We start from the raw sequence: 18,625 nt of genomic DNA, 5'->3' as shown, positions 1-18,625 counted from the left end.
TGATATTTTTTGATCTGATGCGTAGTTCTCGAGATATATCAAGATATTTAAAAGTTCCGAAGCCGCACCAACATAATAGAGATACAGAAACACCGTGGCCCCTTTCTTTGAGATAACTCTGCACTATTGCGCGCTGTAAATGCCACTTCCAGCTTAGCTGTGCAGAAGAAGAACAACAAGAAGAAGAAATATCTCGAAATATGTCCGTCAGGCCCCTTCCCTTGAGATAAATCTGCAAATATCTCGGAAACGAAGCGAGCTATGGCAAAATGTTAAGAGACCTCTTTTGTAGAGAATTAAGCTTCCTACTTTTTATGTTCTATGATATTTTTTGATCAGATGCGTAGTTCTCGAGATATATCAAGATATTTAAAAGTTCCGAAGCCGCACCAACATAATGGAGATACAGAAACACCGTGGCCCCTTTCTTTGAGATAACTCTGCACTATTGCGCGCTGTAAATGCCACTTCCAGCTTAGCTGTGCAGAAGAAGAACAACAAGAAGAAGAAATATCTCGAAATATGTCCGTCAGGCCCCTTCCCTTGAGATATATCTGCAAATATCTCGGAAACGAAGCGAGCTATGACAAAATGTTAAGAGACCTTTTTTGTAGAGAATTATGTTTCCTACAATTTATGTTCTATGATATTTTTTGATCAGAAGCGTAGTTTTCGAGATATATCGAGATATTTAAAAGTTCCGAAGCCGCACCAACATAATAGAGATACAGAAACACCGTGGCCCCTTTCTTTGAGATAACTCTGCACTAGTGCGAGCCGCAAATGCCACTTCCAGCTTAGCTGTGCAGAAGAAGAACAACAAGAAGAAGAAATATCTCGAAATATGTCCGTCAGGCCCCTTCCCTTGAGATAAATCTGCAAATATCTCGGAAACGAAGCGAGCTATGGCAAAATGTTAAGAGACCTTTTTTGTAGAGAATTAAGTTTCCTACTTTTTATGTTCTATGATATTTTTTGATCAGATGCGTAGTTCTCGAGATATATCAAGATATTTAAAAGTTCCGAAGCCGCACCAACATAATAGAGATACAGAAACACCGTGGCCCCTTTCTTTGAGATAACTCTGCACTATTGCGAGCTGCAAATGCCACTTCCAGCTTAGCTGTGCAGAAGAAGAACAACAAGAAGAAGAAATATCTCGAAATATGTCCGTCAGGCCCCTTCCCTTGAGATAAATCTGCAAATATCTCGGAAACGAAGAGAGCTATGGCAAAATGTTAAGAGACCTTTCTTGTAGAGAATTAAGTTTCCTACTTTTTATGTTCTATGATATTTTTTGATTAGATGCGTAGTTCTCGAGATATATCAAGATATTTAAAAGTTCCGAAGCCGCACCAACATAATAGAGATACAGAAACACCGTGGCCCATTTCTTTCAGATAACTATGCACTATTGCGAGCTGCAAATGCCACTTCCAGCTTAGCTGTGCAGAAGAACAACAAGAAGAAGAAATATCTCGAAATATGTCCGTCAGGCCCCTTCCCTTGAGATATATCTGCAAATATCTCGGAAACGAAGCGAGCTATGGCAAAATGTTAAGAGACCTGTTTTGTAGAGAATTATGTTTCCTCCAATTTATGTTCTATGATATTTTTTGATCAGAACCGTAGTTTTCGAGATATATCGAGATATTTAAAAGTTCCGAAGCCGCACCAACATAACAGAGATACAGAAACACCGGGGCCCCTTTCTTTGAGATAACTCTGCACTAGTGCGAGCCGCAAATGCCACTTCCAGCTTAGCTGTGCAGAAGAAGAACAACAAGAAGAAGAAATATCTCGAAATATGTCCGTCATGCCCCTTCCCTTGAGATAAATCTGCAAATATCTCGGAAACGAAGCGAGCTATGGCAAAATGTTAAGAGACCTTTTTTGTAGAGAATTAAGTTTCCTACTTTTTATGTTCTATGATATTTTTTGATCAGATGCGTAGTTCTCGAGATATATCAAGATATTTAAAAGTTCCGAAGCCGCACCAACATAATAGAGATACAGAAACACCGTGGCCCCTTTCTTTGAGATAACGCTGCACTAGTGCGAGCCGCAAATGCCACTTCCAGCTTAGCTGTGCAGAAGAAGAACAACAAGAAGAAGAAATATCTCGAAATATGTCCGTCAGGCCCCTTCCCTTGAGATAAATCTGCAAATATCTCGGAAACGAAGCGAGCTATGGCAAAATGTTAAGAGACCTTTTTTGTAGAGAATTATGTTTCCTACAATTTATGTTCTATGATATTTTTTGATCAGAAGCGTAGTTTTCGAGATATATCGAGATATTTAAAAGTTCCGAAGCCGCACCAACATAATAGAGATACAGAAACACCGTGGCCCCTCTCTTTGAGATAACTCTGCACTACTGCGAGCTGGAAATGCCACTTCCAGTTTAGCTGTGCAGAAGAAGAACAACAAGAAGAAGAAATATCTCGAAATATGTCCGTTAGGCCCCTTCCCTTGAGATAAATCTGCAAATATCTCGGAAACCAAGCGAGCTATGGCAAAATGTTAAGAGACCTCTTTTGTAGAGAATTAAGCTTCCTACTTTTTATGTTCTATGATATTTTTTGATCAGATGCGTAGTTCTCGAGATATATCAAGATATTTAAAAGTTCCGAAGCCGCACCAACATAATAGAGATACAGAAACACCGTGGCCCCTTTCTTTGAGATAACTCTGCACTATTGCGCGCTGTAAATGCCACTTCCAGCTTAGCTGTGCAGAAGAAGAACAACAAGAAGAAGAAATATCTCGAAATATGTCCGTCAGGCCCCTTCCCTTGAGATAAATCTGCAAATATCTCGGAAACGAAGCGAGCTATGGCAAAATGTTAAGAGACCTCTTTTGTAGAGAATTAAGCTTCCTACTTTTTATGTTCTATGATATTTTTTGATCAGATGCGTAGTTCTCGAGATATATCAAGATATTTAAAAGTTCCGAAGCCGCACCAACATAATGGAGATACAGAAACACCGTGGCCCCTTTCTTTGAGATAACTCTGCACTATTGCGCGCTGTAAATGCCACTTCCAGCTTAGCTGTGCAGAAGAAGAACAACAAGAAGAAGAAATATCTCGAAATATGTCCGTCAGGCCCCTTCCCTTGAGATATATCTGCAAATATCTCGGAAACGAAGCGAGCTATGACAAAATGTTAAGAGACCTTTTTTGTAGAGAATTATGTTTCCTACAATTTATGTTCTATGATATTTTTTGATCAGAAGCGTAGTTTTCGAGATATATCGAGATATTTAAAAGTTCCGAAGCCGCACCAACATAATAGAGATACAGAAACACCGTGGCCCCTTTCTTTGAGATAACTCTGCACTAGTGCGAGCCGCAAATGCCACTTCCAGCTTAGCTGTGCAGAAGAAGAACAACAAGAAGAAGAAATATCTCGAAATATGTCCGTCAGGCCCCTTCCCTTGAGATAAATCTGCAAATATCTCGGAAACGAAGCGAGCTATGGCAAAATGTTAAGAGACCTTTTTTGTAGAGAATTAAGTTTCCTACTTTTTATGTTCTATGATATTTTTTGATCAGATGCGTAGTTCTCGAGATATATCAAGATATTTAAAAGTTCCGAAGCCGCACCAACATAATAGAGATACAGAAACACCGTGGCCCCTTTCTTTGAGATAACTCTGCACTATTGCGAGCTGCAAATGCCACTTCCAGCTTAGCTGTGCAGAAGAAGAACAACAAGAAGAAGAAATATCTCGAAATATGTCCGTCAGGCCCCTTCCCTTGAGATAAATCTGCAAATATCTCGGAAACGAAGAGAGCTATGGCAAAATGTTAAGAGACCTTTCTTGTAGAGAATTAAGTTTCCTACTTTTTATGTTCTATGATATTTTTTGATTAGATGCGTAGTTCTCGAGATATATCAAGATATTTAAAAGTTCCGAAGCCGCACCAACATAATAGAGATACAGAAACACCGTGGCCCATTTCTTTCAGATAACTATGCACTATTGCGAGCTGCAAATGCCACTTCCAGCTTAGCTGTGCAGAAGAACAACAAGAAGAAGAAATATCTCGAAATATGTCCGTCAGGCCCCTTCCCTTGAGATATATCTGCAAATATCTCGGAAACGAAGCGAGCTATGGCAAAATGTTAAGAGACCTTTTTTGTAGATAATTATGTTTCCTCCAATTTATGTTCTATGATATTTTTTGATCAGAACCGTAGTTTTCGAGATATATCGAGATATTTAAAAGTTCCGAAGCCGCACCAACATAACAGAGATACAGAAACACCGGGGCCCCTTTCTTTGAGATAACTCTGCACTAGTGCGAGCCGCAAATGCCACTTCCAGCTTAGCTGTGCAGAAGAAGAACAACAAGAAGAAGAAATATCTCGAAATATGTCCGTCATGCCCCTTCCCTTGAGATAAATCTGCAAATATCTCGGAAACGAAGCGAGCTATGGCAAAATGTTAAGAGACCTTTTTTGTAGAGAATTAAGTTTCCTACTTTTTATGTTCTATGATATTTTTTGATCAGATGCGTAGTTCTCGAGATATATCAAGATATTTAAAAGTTCCGAAGCCGCACCAACATAATAGAGATACAGAAACACCGTGGCCCCTTTCTTTGAGATAACGCTGCACTAGTGCGAGCCGCAAATGCCACTTCCAGCTTAGCTGTGCAGAAGAAGAACAACAAGAAGAAGAAATATCTCGAAATATGTCCGTCAGGCCCCTTCCCTTGAGATAAATCTGCAAATATCTCGGAAACGAAGCGAGCTATGGCAAAATGTTAAGAGACCTTTTTTGTAGAGAATTAAGTTTCCTACTTATTATGTTCTATGATATTTTTTGATCAGATGCGTAGTTCTCGAGATATATCAAGATATTTAAAAGTTCCGAAGCCGCACCAACAGAATAGAGATACAGAAACACCGTGGCTCCTTTCTTTGAGATAACTCTGCACTAGTGCGAGCCGCAAATGCCACTTCCAGCTTAGCGGTGCAGAAGAAGAACAACAAGAAGAAGAAATATCTCGAAATATGTCCGTCAGGCCCCTTGCCTTGAGATAAATCTGCAAATATCTCGGAAACGAAGCGAGCTATGGCAAAATGTTAAGAGACCTTTTTTGTAGAGAATTAAGTTTCCTACTTTTTATGTTCTATGATATTTTTTGATCAGATGCGTAGTTCTCGAGATATATCAAGATATTTAAAAGTTCCGAAGCCGCACCAACATAATAGAGATACAGAAACACCGTGGCCCCTTTCTTTGAGATAACTCTGCACTAGTGCGAGCCGCAAATGCCACTTCCAGCTTAGCTGTGCAGAAGAAGAACAACAAGAAGAAGAAATATCTCGAAATATGTCCGTCAGGCCCCTTGCCTTGAGATAAATCTGCAAATATCTCGGAAACGAAGCGAGCTATGGCAAAATGTTAAGAGACCTTTTTTGTAGAGCATTAAGTTTCCTACTTTTTATGTTCTATGATATTTTTTGATCAGATGCGTAGTTCTCGAGATATATCAAGATATTTAAAAGTTCCGAAGCCGCACCAACATAATAGAGATACAGAAACACCGTGGCCCCTTTCTTTGAGATAACTCTGCACTAGTGCGAGCCGCAAATGCCACTTCCAGCTTAGCGGTGCAGAAGAAGAACAACAAGAAGAAGAAATATCTCGAAATATGTCCGTCAGGCCCCTTGCCTTGAGATAAATCTGCAAATATCTCGGAAACGAAGCGAGCTATGGCAAAATGTTAAGAGACCGTTTTTGTAGAGAATTAAGTTTCCTACAATTTATGTTCTATGATATTTTTTGATCAGAAGGGTAGTTTTCGAGATATATCGAGATATTTAAAAGTTCCGAAGCCGCACCAACATAATAGAGATACAGAAACACCGTGGCCCCTTTCTTTGAGATAACTTTGCACTATTGCGAGCTGTAAATGCCACTTTCAGCTTAGCTGTGCAGAAGAAGAACAACAAGAAGAAGAAATATCTCGAAATATGTCCGTCAGGCCCCTTCCCTTGAGATATATCTGCAAATATCTCGGAAACGAAGCGAGCTATGGCAAAATGTTAAGAGACCTTTTTTGTAGAGAATTATGTTTCCTACAATTTATGTTCTATGATATTTTTTGATCAGAAGCGTAGTTTTCGAGATATATCGAGATATTTAAAAGTTCCGAAGCCGCACCAACATAATAGAGATACAGAAACACCGTGGCCCTTTTCTTTGAGATAACTCTGCACTAGTGCGAGCCGCAAATGCCACTTCCAGCTTAGCTGTGCAGAAGAAGAACAACAAGAAGAAGAAATATCTCGAAATATGTCCGTCATGCCCCTTCCCTTGAGATAAATCTGCAAATATCTCGGAAACGAAGCGAGCTATGGCAAAATGTTAAGAGACCTTTTTTGTAGAGAATTAAGTTTCCTACTTTTTATGTTCTATGATATTTTTTGATCAGATGCGTAGTTCTCGAGATATATCAAGATATTTAAAAGTTCCGAAGCCGCACCAACATAATAGAGATACAGAAACACCGTGGCCCCTTTCTTTGAGATATCTCTGCACTATTGCGAGCTGCACATGCCACTTCCAGCTTAGCTGTGCAGAAGAAGAACAACAAGAAGAAGAAATATCTCGAAATATGTCCGTCAGGCCCCTTCGCTTGAGATAAATCTGCAAATATCTCGGAAACGAAGAGAGCTATGGCAAAATGTTAAGAGACCTTTTTTGTAGAGAATTAAGTTTCCTACAATTTATGTTCTATGATATTTTTTGATCAGAAGCGTAGTTTTCGAGATATATCGAGATATTTAAAAGTTCCGAAGCCGCACCAACATAATAGAGATACAGAAACACCGTGGCCCCTTTCTTTGAGATAACTTTGCACTATTGCGAGCTGTAAATGCCACTTTCAGCTTAGCTGTGCAGAAGAAGAACAACAAGAAGAAGAAATATCTCGAAATATGTCCGTCAGGCCCCTTCCCTTGAGATAAACCTGCAAATATCTCGGAAACGAAGCGAGCTATGGCAAAATGTTAAGAGACCTCTTTTGTAGAGAATTAAGCTTCCTACTTTTTATGTTCTATGATATTTTTTGATCAGATGCGTAGTTCCCGAGATATATCAAGATATTTAAAAGTTCCGAAGCCGCACCAACATAATAGAGATACAGAAACACCGTGGCCCCTTTCTTTGAGATAACTCTGCACTATTGCGCGCTGTAAATGCCACTTCCAGCTTAGCTGTGCAGAAGAAGAACAACAAGAAGAAGAAATGTCTCGAAATATGTCCGTCAGGCCCCTTCCCTTGAGATATATCTGCAAATATCTCGGAAACGAAGCGAGCTATGACAAAATGTTAAGAGACCTTTTTTGTAGAGAATTATGTTTCCTACAATTTATGTTCTATGATATTTTTTGATCAGAAGCGTAGTTTTCGAGATATATCGAGATATTTAAAAGTTCCGAAGCCGCACCAACATAATAGAGATACAGAAACACCGTGGCCCCTTTCTTTGAGATATCTCTGCACTAGTGCGAGCCGCAAATGCCACTTCCAGCTTAGCTGTGCAGAAGAAGAACAACAAGAAGAAGAAATATCTCGAAATATGTCCGTCAGGCCCCTTCCCTTGAGATAAATCTGCAAATATCTCCGAAACGAAGCGAGCTATGGCAAAATGTTAAGAGACCTTTTTTGTAGAGAATTAAGTTTCCTACTTATTATGTTGTATGATATTTTTTGATCAGATGCGTAGTTCTCGAGATATATCAAGATATTTAAAAGTTCCGAAGCCGCACCAACAGAATAGAGATACAGAAACACCGTGGCTCCTTCCTTTGAGATAACTCTGCACTATTGCGAGCTGGAAATGCCACTTCCAGTTTAGCTGTGCAGAAGAAGAACAACAAGAAGAAGAAATATCTCGAAATATGTCCGCTGGGCCCCTTCCCTTGAGATAAACCTGCAAATATCTCGGAAACGAAGCGAGCTATGGCAAAATGTTAAGAGACCTTTTTTGTAGAGAATTAAGTTTCCTACTTTTTATGTTCTATGATATTTTTTGATCAGATGCGTAGTTCTCGAGATATATCAAGATATTTAAAAGTTCCGAAGCCGCACCAACATAATAGAGATACAGAAACACCGTGGCCCCTTTCTTTGAGATAACTCTGCACTAGTGCGAGCCGCAAATGCCACTTCCAGCTTAGCTGTGCAGAAGAAGAACAACAAGAAGAAGAAATATCTCGAAATATGTCCGTCAGGCCCCTTGCCTTGAGATAAATCTGCAAATATCTCGGAAACGAAGAGAGCTATGGCAAAATGTTAAGAGACCTTTTTTGTAGAGAATTATGTTTCCTACAATTTATGTTCTATGATATTTTTTGATCAGAACCGTAGTTTTCGAGATATATCGAGATATTTAAAAGTTCCGAAGCCGCACCAACATAACAGAGATACAGAAACACCGTGGCCCCTTTCTTTGAGATAACTCTGCACTAGTGCGAGCCGCAAATGCCACTTCCAGCTTAGCTGTGCAGAAGAAGAACAACAAGAAGAAGAAATATCTCGAAATATGTCCGTCATGCCCCTTCCCTTGAGATAAATCTGCAAATATCTCGGAAACGAAGCGAGCTATGGCAAAATGTTAAGAGACCTTTTTTGTAGAGAATTAAGTTTCCTACTTTTTATGTTCTATGACATTTTTTGATCAGATGCGTAGTTCTCGAGATATATCAAGATATTTAAAAGTTCCGAAGCCGCACCAACATAATAGAGATACAGAAACACCGTGGCCCCTTTCTTTGAGATAACGCTGCACTAGTGCGAGCCGCAAATGCCACTTCCAGCTTAGCTGTGCAGAAGAAGAACAACAAGAAGAAGAAATATCTCGAAATATGTCCGTCAGGCCCCTTCCCTTGAGATAAATCTGCAAATATCTCGGAAACGAAGCGAGCTATGGCAAAATGTTAAGAGAACTTTTTTGTAGAGAATTAAGTTTCCTACTTATTATGTTCTATGATATTTTTTGATCAGATGCGTAGTTCTCGAGATATATCAAGATATTTAAAAGTTCCGAAGCCGCACCAACAGAATAGAGATACAGAAACACCGTGGCCCCTTTCTTTGAGATAACTCTGCACTAGTGCGAGCCGCAAATGCCACTTCCAGCTTAGCGGTGCAGAAGAAGAACAACAAGAAGAAGAAATATCTCGAAATATGTCCGTCAGGCCCCTTGCCTTGAGATAAATCTGCAAATATCTCGGAAACGAAGCGAGCTATGGCAAAATGTTAAGAGACCTTTTTTGTAGAGAATTATGTTTCCTACTTTTTATGTTCTATGATATTTTTTGATCAGACGCGTAGTTCTCGAGATATATCAAGATATTTAAAAGTTCCGAAGCCGCACCAACATAATAGAGATACAGAAACACCGTGGCCCCTTTCTTTGAGATAACTCTGCACTATTGCGAGCTGCAAATGCCACTTCCAGCTTAGCTGTGCAGAAGAAGAACAACAAGAAGAAGAAATATCTCGAAATATGTCCGTCAGGCCCCTTCCCTTGAGATAAATCTGCAAATATCTCGGAAACGAAGCGAGCTATGGCAAAATGTTAAGAGACCGTTTTTGTAGAGAATTAAGTTTCCTACAATTTATGTTCTATGATATTTTTTGATCAGAAGCGTAGTTTTCGAGATATATCGAGATATTTAAAAGTTCCGAAGCCGCACCAACATAATAGAGATACAGAAACACCGTGGCCCCTTTCTTTGAGATAACTTTGCACTATTGCGAGCTGTAAATGCCACTTTCAGCTTAGCTGTGCAGAAGAAGAACAACAAGAAGAAGAAATATCTCGAAATATGTCCGTCAGGCCCCTTCCCTTGAGATATATCTGCAAATATCTCGGAAACGAAGCGAGCTATGGCAAAATGTTAAGAGACCTTTTTTGTAGAGAATTATGTTTCCTACAATTTATGTTCTATGATATTTTTTGATCAGAAGCGTAGTTTTCGAGATATATCGAGATATTTAAAAGTTCCGAAGCCGCACCAACATAATAGAGATACAGAAACACCGTGGCCCTTTTCTTTGAGATAACTCTGCACTAGTGCGAGCCGCAAATGCCACTTCCAGCTTAGCTGTGCAGAAGAAGAACAACAAGAAGAAGAAATATCTCGAAATATGTCCGTCAGGCCCCTTCCCTTGAGATAAACCTGCAAATATCTCGGAAACGAAGCGAGCTATGGCAAAATGTTAAGAGACCTTTTTTGTAGAGAATTAAGTTTCCTACTTTTTATGTTCTATGATATTTTTTGATCAGATGCGTAGTTCTCGAGATATATCAAGATATTTAAAAGTTCCGAAGCCGCACCAACATAATAGAGATACAGAAACACCGTGGCCCCTTTCTTTGAGATAACGCTGCACTAGTGCGAGCCGCAAATGCCACTTCCAGCTTAGCTGTGCAGAAGAAGAACAACAAGAAGAAGAAATATCTCGAAATATGTCCGTCAGGCCCCTTCCCTTGAGATAAATCTGCAAATATCTCGGAAACGAAGCGAGCTATGGCAAAATGTTAAGAGAACTTTTTTGTAGAGAATTAAGTTTCCTACTTATTATGTTCTATGATATTTTTTGATCAGATGCGTAGTTCTCGAGATATATCAAGATATTTAAAAGTTCCGAAGCCGCACCAACAGAATAGAGATACAGAAACACCGTGGCCCCTTTCTTTGAGATAACTCTGCACTAGTGCGAGCCGCAAATGCCACTTCCAGCTTAGCGGTGCAGAAGAAGAACAACAAGAAGAAGAAATATCTCGAAATATGTCCGTCAGGCCCCTTGCCTTGAGATAAATCTGCAAATATCTCGGAAACGAAGCGAGCTATGGCAAAATGTTAAGAGACCTTTTTTGTAGAGAATTATGTTTCCTACTTTTTATGTTCTATGATATTTTTTGATCAGACGCGTAGTTCTCGAGATATATCAAGATATTTAAAAGTTCCGAAGCCGCACCAACATAATAGAGATGCAGAAACACCGTGGCCCCTTTCTTTGAGATAACTCTGCACTATTGCGAGCTGCAAATGCCACTTCCAGCTTAGCTGTGCAGAAGAAGAACAACAAGAAGAAGAAATATCTCGAAATATGTCCGTCAGGCCCCTTCCCTTGAGATAAATCTGCAAATATCTCGGAAACGAAGCGAGCTATGGCAAAATGTTAAGAGACCGTTTTTGTAGAGAATTAAGTTTCCTACAATTTATGTTCTATGATATTTTTTGATCAGAAGCGTAGTTTTCGAGATATATCGAGATATTTAAAAGTTCCGAAGCCGCACCAACATAATAGAGATACAGAAACACCGTGGCCCCTTTCTTTGAGATAACTTTGCACTATTGCGAGCTGTAAATGCCACTTCCAGTTTAGCTGTGCAGAAGAAGAACAACAAGAAGAAGAAATATCTCGAAATATGTCCGCTGGGCCCCTTCCCTTGAGATAAACCTGCAAATATCTCGGAAACGAAGCGAGCTATGGCAAAATGTTAAGAGACCTTTTTTGTAGAGAATTAAGTTTCCTACTTTTTATGTTCTATGATATTTTTTGATCAGATGCGTAGTTCTCGAGATATATCAAGATATTTAAAAGTTCCGAAGCCGCACCAACATAATAGAGATACAGAAACACCGTGGCCCCTTTCTTTGAGATAACTCTGCACTATTGCGAGCTGCAAATGCCACTTCCAGCTTAGCTGTGCAGAAGAAGAACAACAAGAAGAAGAAATATCTCGAAATATGTCCGTCAGGCCCCTTCCCTTGAGATAAATCTGCAAATATCTCGGAAACGAAGCGAGCTATGGCAAAATGTTAAGAGACCGTTTTTGTAGAGAATTAAGTTTCCTACAATTTATGTTCTATGATATTTTTTGATCAGAAGCGTAGTTTTCGAGATATATCGAGATATTTAAAAGTTCCGAAGCCGCACCAACATAATAGAGATACAGAAACACCGTGGCCCCTTTCTTTGAGATAACTTTGCACTATTGCGAGCTGTAAATGCCACTTTCAGCTTAGCTGTGCAGAAGAAGAACAACAAGAAGAAGAAATATCTCGAAATATGTCCGTCAGGCCCCTTCCCTTGAGATATATCTGCAAATATCTCGGAAACGAAGCGAGCTATGGCAAAATGTTAAGAGACCTTTTTTGTAGAGAATTATGTTTCCTACAATTTATGTTCTATGATATTTTTTGATCAGAAGCGTAGTTTTCGAGATATATCGAGATATTTAAAAGTTCCGAAGCCGCACCAACATAATAGAGATACAGAAACACCGTGGCCCTTTTCTTTGAGATAACTCTGCACTAGTGCGAGCCGCAAATGCCACTTCCAGCTTAGCTGTGCAGAAGAAGAACAACAAGAAGAAGAAATATCTCGAAATATGTCCGTCAGGCCCCTTCCCTTGAGATAAACCTGCAAATATCTCGGAAACGAAGCGAGCTATGGCAAAATGTTAAGAGACCTTTTTTGTAGAGAATTAAGTTTCCTACTTTTTATGTTCTATGATATTTTTTGATCAGATGCGTAGTTCTCGAGATATATCAAGATATTTAAAAGTTCCGAAGCCGCACCAACATAATAGAGATACAGAAACACCGTGGCCCCTTTCTTTGAGATAACGCTGCACTAGTGCGAGCCGCAAATGCCACTTCCAGCTTAGCTGTGCAGAAGAAGAACAACAAGAAGAAGAAATATCTCGAAATATGTCCGTCAGGCCCCTTCCCTTGAGATAAATCTGCAAATATCTCGGAAACGAAGCGAGCTATGGCAAAATGTTAAGAGACCTTTTTTGTAGAGAATTAAGTTTCCTACTTATTATGTTCTATGATATTTTTTGATCAGATGCGTAGTTCTCGAGATATATCAAGATATTTAAAAGTTCCGAAGCCGCACCAACAGAATAGAGATACAGAAACACCGTGGCTCCTTTCTTTGAGATAACTCTGCACTATTGCGAGCTGGAAATGCCACTTCCAGCTTAGCTGTGCAGAAGAAGAACAACAAGAAGAAGAAATATCTCGAAATATGTCCGTCAGGCCCCTTCCCTTGAGATAAATCTGCAAATATCTCGGAAACGAAGCGAGCTATGGCAAAATGTTAAGAGACCTTTTTTGTAGAGAATTAAGTTTCCTACTTATTATGTTCTATGATATTTTTTGATCAGATGCGTAGTTCTCGAGATATATCAAGATATTTAAAAGTTCCGAAGCCGCTCCAACATAATAGAGATACAGAAACACCGTGGCCCCTTTCTTTGAGATAACTCTGCACTAGTGCGAGCCGCAAATGCCACTTCCAGCTTAGCGGTGCAGAAGAAGAACAACAAGAAGAAGAAATATCTCGAAATATGTCCGTCAGGCCCCTTGCCTTGAGATAAATCTGCAAATATCTCGGAAACGAAGCGAGCTATGGCAAAATGTTAAGAGACCTTTTTTGTAGAGAATTATGTTTCCTACTTTTTATGTTCTATGATATTTTTTGATCAGACGCGTAGTTCTCGAGATATATCAAGATATTTAAAAGTTCCGAAGCCGCACCAACATAATAGAGATACAGAAACACCGTGGCCCCTTTCTTTGAGATAACTCTGCACTATTGCGAGCTGCAAATGCCACTTCCAGCTTAGCTGTGCAGAAGAAGAACAACAAGAAGAAGAAATATCTCGAAATATGTCCGTCAGGCCCCTTCCCTTGAGATAAATCTGCAAATATCTCGGAAACGAAGCGAGCTATGGCAAAATGTTAAGAGACCGTTTTTGTAGAGAATTAAGTTTCCTACAATTTATGTTCTATGATATTTTTTGATCAGAAGCGTAGTTTTCGAGATATATCGAGATATTTAAAAGTTCCGAAGCCGCACCAACATAATAGAGATACAGAAACACCGTGGCCCCTTTCTTTGAGATAACTTTGCACTATTGCGAGCTGTAAATGCCACTTTCAGCTTAGCTGTGCAGAAGAAGAACAACAAGAAGAAGAAATATCTCGAAATATGTCCGTCAGGCCCCTTCCCTTGAGATATATCTGCAAATATCTCGGAAACGAAGCGAGCTATGGCAAAATGTTAAGAGACCTTTTTTGTAGAGAATTATGTTTCCTACAATTTATGTTCTATGATATTTTTTGATCAGAAGCGTAGTTTTCGAGATATATCGAGATATTTAAAAGTTCCGAAGCCGCACCAACATAATAGAGATACAGAAACACTGTGGCCCTTTTCTTTGAGATAACTCTGCACTAGTGCGAGCCGCAAATGCCACTTCCAGCTCAGCTGTGCAGAAGAAGAACAACAAGAAGAAGAAATATCTCGAAATATGTCCGTCATGCCCCTTCCCTTGAGATAAATCTGCAAATATCTCGGAAACGAAGCGAGCTATGGCAAAATGTTAAGAGACCTTTTTTGTAGAGAATTAAGTTTCCTACTTTTTATGTTCTATGATATTTTTTGATCAGATGCGTAGTTCTCGAGATATATCAAGATATTTAAAAGTTCCGAAGCCGCACCAACATAATAGAGATACAGAAACACCGTGGCCCCTTTCTTTGAGATATCTCTGCACTATTGCGAGCTGCACATGCCACTTCCAGCTTAGCTGTGCAGAAGAAGAACAACAAGAAGAAGAAATATCTCGAAATATGTCCGTCAGGCCCCTTCCCTTGAGATAAATCTGCAAATATCTCGGAAACGAAGAGAGCTATGGCAAAATGTTAAGAGACCTTTTTTGTAGAGAATTAAGTTTCCTACAATTTATGTTCTATGATATTTTTTGATCAGAAGCGTAGTTTTCGAGATATATCGAGATATTTAAAAGTTCCGAAGCCGCACCAACATAATAGAGATACAGAAACACCGTGGCCCCTTTCTTTGAGATAACTTTGCACTATTGCGAGCTGTAAATGCCACTTTCAGCTTATCTGTGCAGAAGAAGAACAACAAGAAGAAGAAATATCTCGAAATATGTCCGTCAGGCCCCTTCCCTTGAGATAAACCTGCAAATATCTCGGAAACGAAGCGAGCTATGGCAAAATGTTAAGAGACCTTTTTTGTAGAGAATTAAGTTTCCTACTTATTATGTTCTATGATATTTTTTGATCAGATGCGTAGTTCTCGAGATATATCAAGATATTTAAAAGTTCCGAAGCCGCACCAACAGAATAGAGATACAGAAACACCGTGGCTCCTTTCTTTGAGATAACTCTGCACTATTGCGAGCTGGAAATGCCACTTCCAGTTTAGCTGTGCAGAAGAAGAACAACAAGAAGAAGAAATATCTCGAAATATGTCCGCTGGGCCCCTTCCCTTGAGATAAACCTGCAAATATCTCGGAAACGAAGCGAGCTATGGCAAAATGTTAAGAGACCTTTTTTGTAGAGAATTAAGTTTCCTACTCTTTATGTTCTATGATATTTTTTGATCAGATGCGTAGTTCTCGAGATATATCAAGATATTTAAAAGTTCCGAAGCCGCACCAACATAATAGAGATACAGAAACACCGTGGCCCCTTTCTTTGAGATAACTCTGCACTAGTGCGAGCCGCAAATGCCACTTCCAGCTTAGCTGTGCAGAAGAAGAACAACAAGAAGAAGAAATATCTCGAAATATGTCCGTCAGGCCCCTTGCCTTGAGGTAAATCTGCAAATATCTCGGAAACGAAGCGAGCTATGGCAAAATCTTAAGAGACCTTTTTTGTAGAGAATTATGTTTCCTACTTTTTATGTTCTATGATATTTTTTGATCAGACGCGTAGTTCTCGAGATATATCAAGATATTTAAAAGTTCCGAAGCCGCACCAACATGATAGAGACACAGAAACACCGTGGCCCCTTTCTTTGAGATAACTCTGCACTATTGCGAGCTGCAAATGCCACTTCCAGCTTAGCTGTGCAGAAGAAGAACAACAAGATGAAGAAATATCTCGAAATATGTCCGTCAGGCCCCTTCCCTTGAGATAAATCTGTAAATATCTCGGAAACGAAGAGAGCTATGGCAAAATGTTAAGAGACCTTTTTTGTAGAGAATTATGTTTCCTACAATTTATGTTCTATGATATTTTTTGATCAGAACCGTAGTTTTCGAGATATATCGAGATATTTAAAAGTTCCGAAGCCGCACCAACATAACAGAGATACAGAAACACCGTGGCCCCTTTCTTTGAGATAACTCTGCACTAGTGCGAGCCGCAAATGCCACTTCCAGCTTAGCTGTGCAGAAGAAGAACAACAAGAAGAAGAAATATCTCGAAATATGTCCGTCATGCCCCTTCCCTTGAGATAAATCTGCAAATATCTCGGAAACGAAGCGAGCTATGGCAAAATGTTAAGAGACCTTTTTTGTAGAGAATTAAGTTTCCTACTTTTTATGTTCTATGATATTTTTTGATCAGATGCGTAGTTCTCGAGATATATCAAGATATTTAAAAGTTCCGAAGCCGCACCAACATAATAGAGATACAGAAACACCGTGGCCCCTTTCTTTGAGATAACGCTGCACTAGTGCGAGCCGCAAATGCCACTTCCAGCTTAGCTGTGCAGAAGAAGAACAACAAGAAGAAGAAATATCTCGAAATATGTCCGTCAGGCCCCTTCCCTTGAGATAAATCTGCAAATATCTCGGAAACGAAGCGAGCTATGGCAAAATGTTAAGAGACCTTTTTTGTAGAGAATTCAGTTTCCTACTTTTAATGTTCTATGATATTTTTTGATCAGATGCGTAGTTCTCGAGATATATCAAGATATTTAAAAGTTCCGAAGCCGCACCAACATAATAGAGATACAGAAACACCGTGGCCCCTTTCTTTGAGATAACTCTGCACTAGTGCGAGCCGCAAATGCCACTTCCAGCTTAGCGGTGCAGAAGAAGAACAACAAGAAGAAGAAATATCTCGAAATATGTCCGTCAGGCCCCTTGCCTTGAGATAAATCTGCAAATATCTCGGAAACGAAGCGAGCTATGGCAAAATGTTAAGAGACCTTTTTTGTAGAGAATTATGTTTCCTACTTTTTATGTTCTATGATATGTCTTGATCAGACGCGTAGTTCTCGAGATATATAAAGATATTTAAAAGTTCCGAAGCCGCACCAACATAATAGAGATACAGAAACACCGTGGCCCCTTTCTTTGAGATAACTCTGCACTATTGCGAGCTGCAAATGCCACTTCCAGCTTAGCTGTGCAGAAGAAGAACAACAAGAAGAAGAAATATCTCGAAATATGTCCGTCAGGCCCCTTCCCTTGAGATAAATCTGCAAATATCTCGGAAACGAAGAGAGCTATGGCAAAATGTTAAGAGACCTTTTTTGTAGAGAATTAAGTTTCCTACAATTTATGTTCTATGATATTTTTTGATCAGAACCGTAGTTTTCGAGATATATCGAGATATTTAAAAGTTCCGAAGCCGCACCAACATAACAGAGATACAGAAACACCGTGGCCCCTTTCTTTGAGATAACTCTGCACTAGTGCGAGCCGCAAATGCCACTTCCAGCTTAGCTGTGCAGAAGAAGAACAACAAGAAGAAGAAATATCTCGAAATATGTCCGTCATGCCCCTTCCCTTGAGATAAATCTGCAAATATCTCGGAAACGAAGCGAGCTATGGCAAAATGTTAAGAGACCTTTTTTGTAGAGAATTAAGTTTCCTACTTTTTATGTTCTATGATATTTTTTGATCAGATGCGTAGTTCTCGAGATATATCAAGATATTTAAAAGTTCCGAAGCCGCACCAACATAATAGAGATACAGAAACACCGTGGCCCCTTTCTTTGAGATAACGCTGCACTAGTGCGAGCCGCAAATGCCACTTCCAGCTTAGCTGTGCAGAAGAAGAACAACAAGAAGAAGAAATATCTCGAAATATGTCCGTCAGGCCCCTTCCCTTGAGATAAATCTGCAAATATCTCGGAAACGAAGCGAGCTATGGCAAAATGTTAAGAGACCTTTTTTGTAGAGAATTCAGTTTCCTACTTTTAATGTTCTATGATATTTTTTGATCAGATGCGTAGTTCTCGAGATATATCAAGATATTTAAAAGTTCCGAAGCCGCACCAACATAATAGAGATACAGAAACACCGTGGCCCCTTTCTTTGAGATAACTCTGCACTAGTGCGAGCCGCAAATGCCACTTCCAGCTTAGCGGTGCAGAAGAAGAACAACAAGAAGAAGAAATATCTCGAAATATGTCCGTCAGGCCCCTTGCCTTGAGATAAATCTGCAAATATCTCGGAAACGAAGCGAGCTATGGCAAAATGTTAAGAGACCTTTTTTGTAGAGAATTATGTTTCCTACTTTTTATGTTCTATGATATGTCTTGATCAGACGCGTAGTTCTCGAGATATATAAAGATATTTAAAAGTTCCGAAGCCGCACCAACATAATAGAGATACAGAAACACCGTGGCCCCTTTCTTTGAGATAACTCTGCACTATTGCGAGCTGCAAATGCCACTTCCAGCTTAGCTGTGCAGAAGAAGAACAACAAGAAGAAGAAATATCTCGAAATATGTCCGTCAGGCCCCTTCCCTTGAGATAAATCTGCAAATATCTCGGAAACGAAGAGAGCTATGGCAAAATGTTAAG

This window comes from Osmia lignaria, unplaced genomic scaffold (assembly GCF_051020975.1).
Source record: "Osmia lignaria lignaria isolate PbOS001 unplaced genomic scaffold, iyOsmLign1 scaffold0001, whole genome shotgun sequence".
NCBI lineage: Eukaryota > Metazoa > Arthropoda > Insecta > Hymenoptera > Megachilidae > Osmia > Osmia lignaria.
This window is presented reverse-complemented; position numbering follows the sequence as displayed.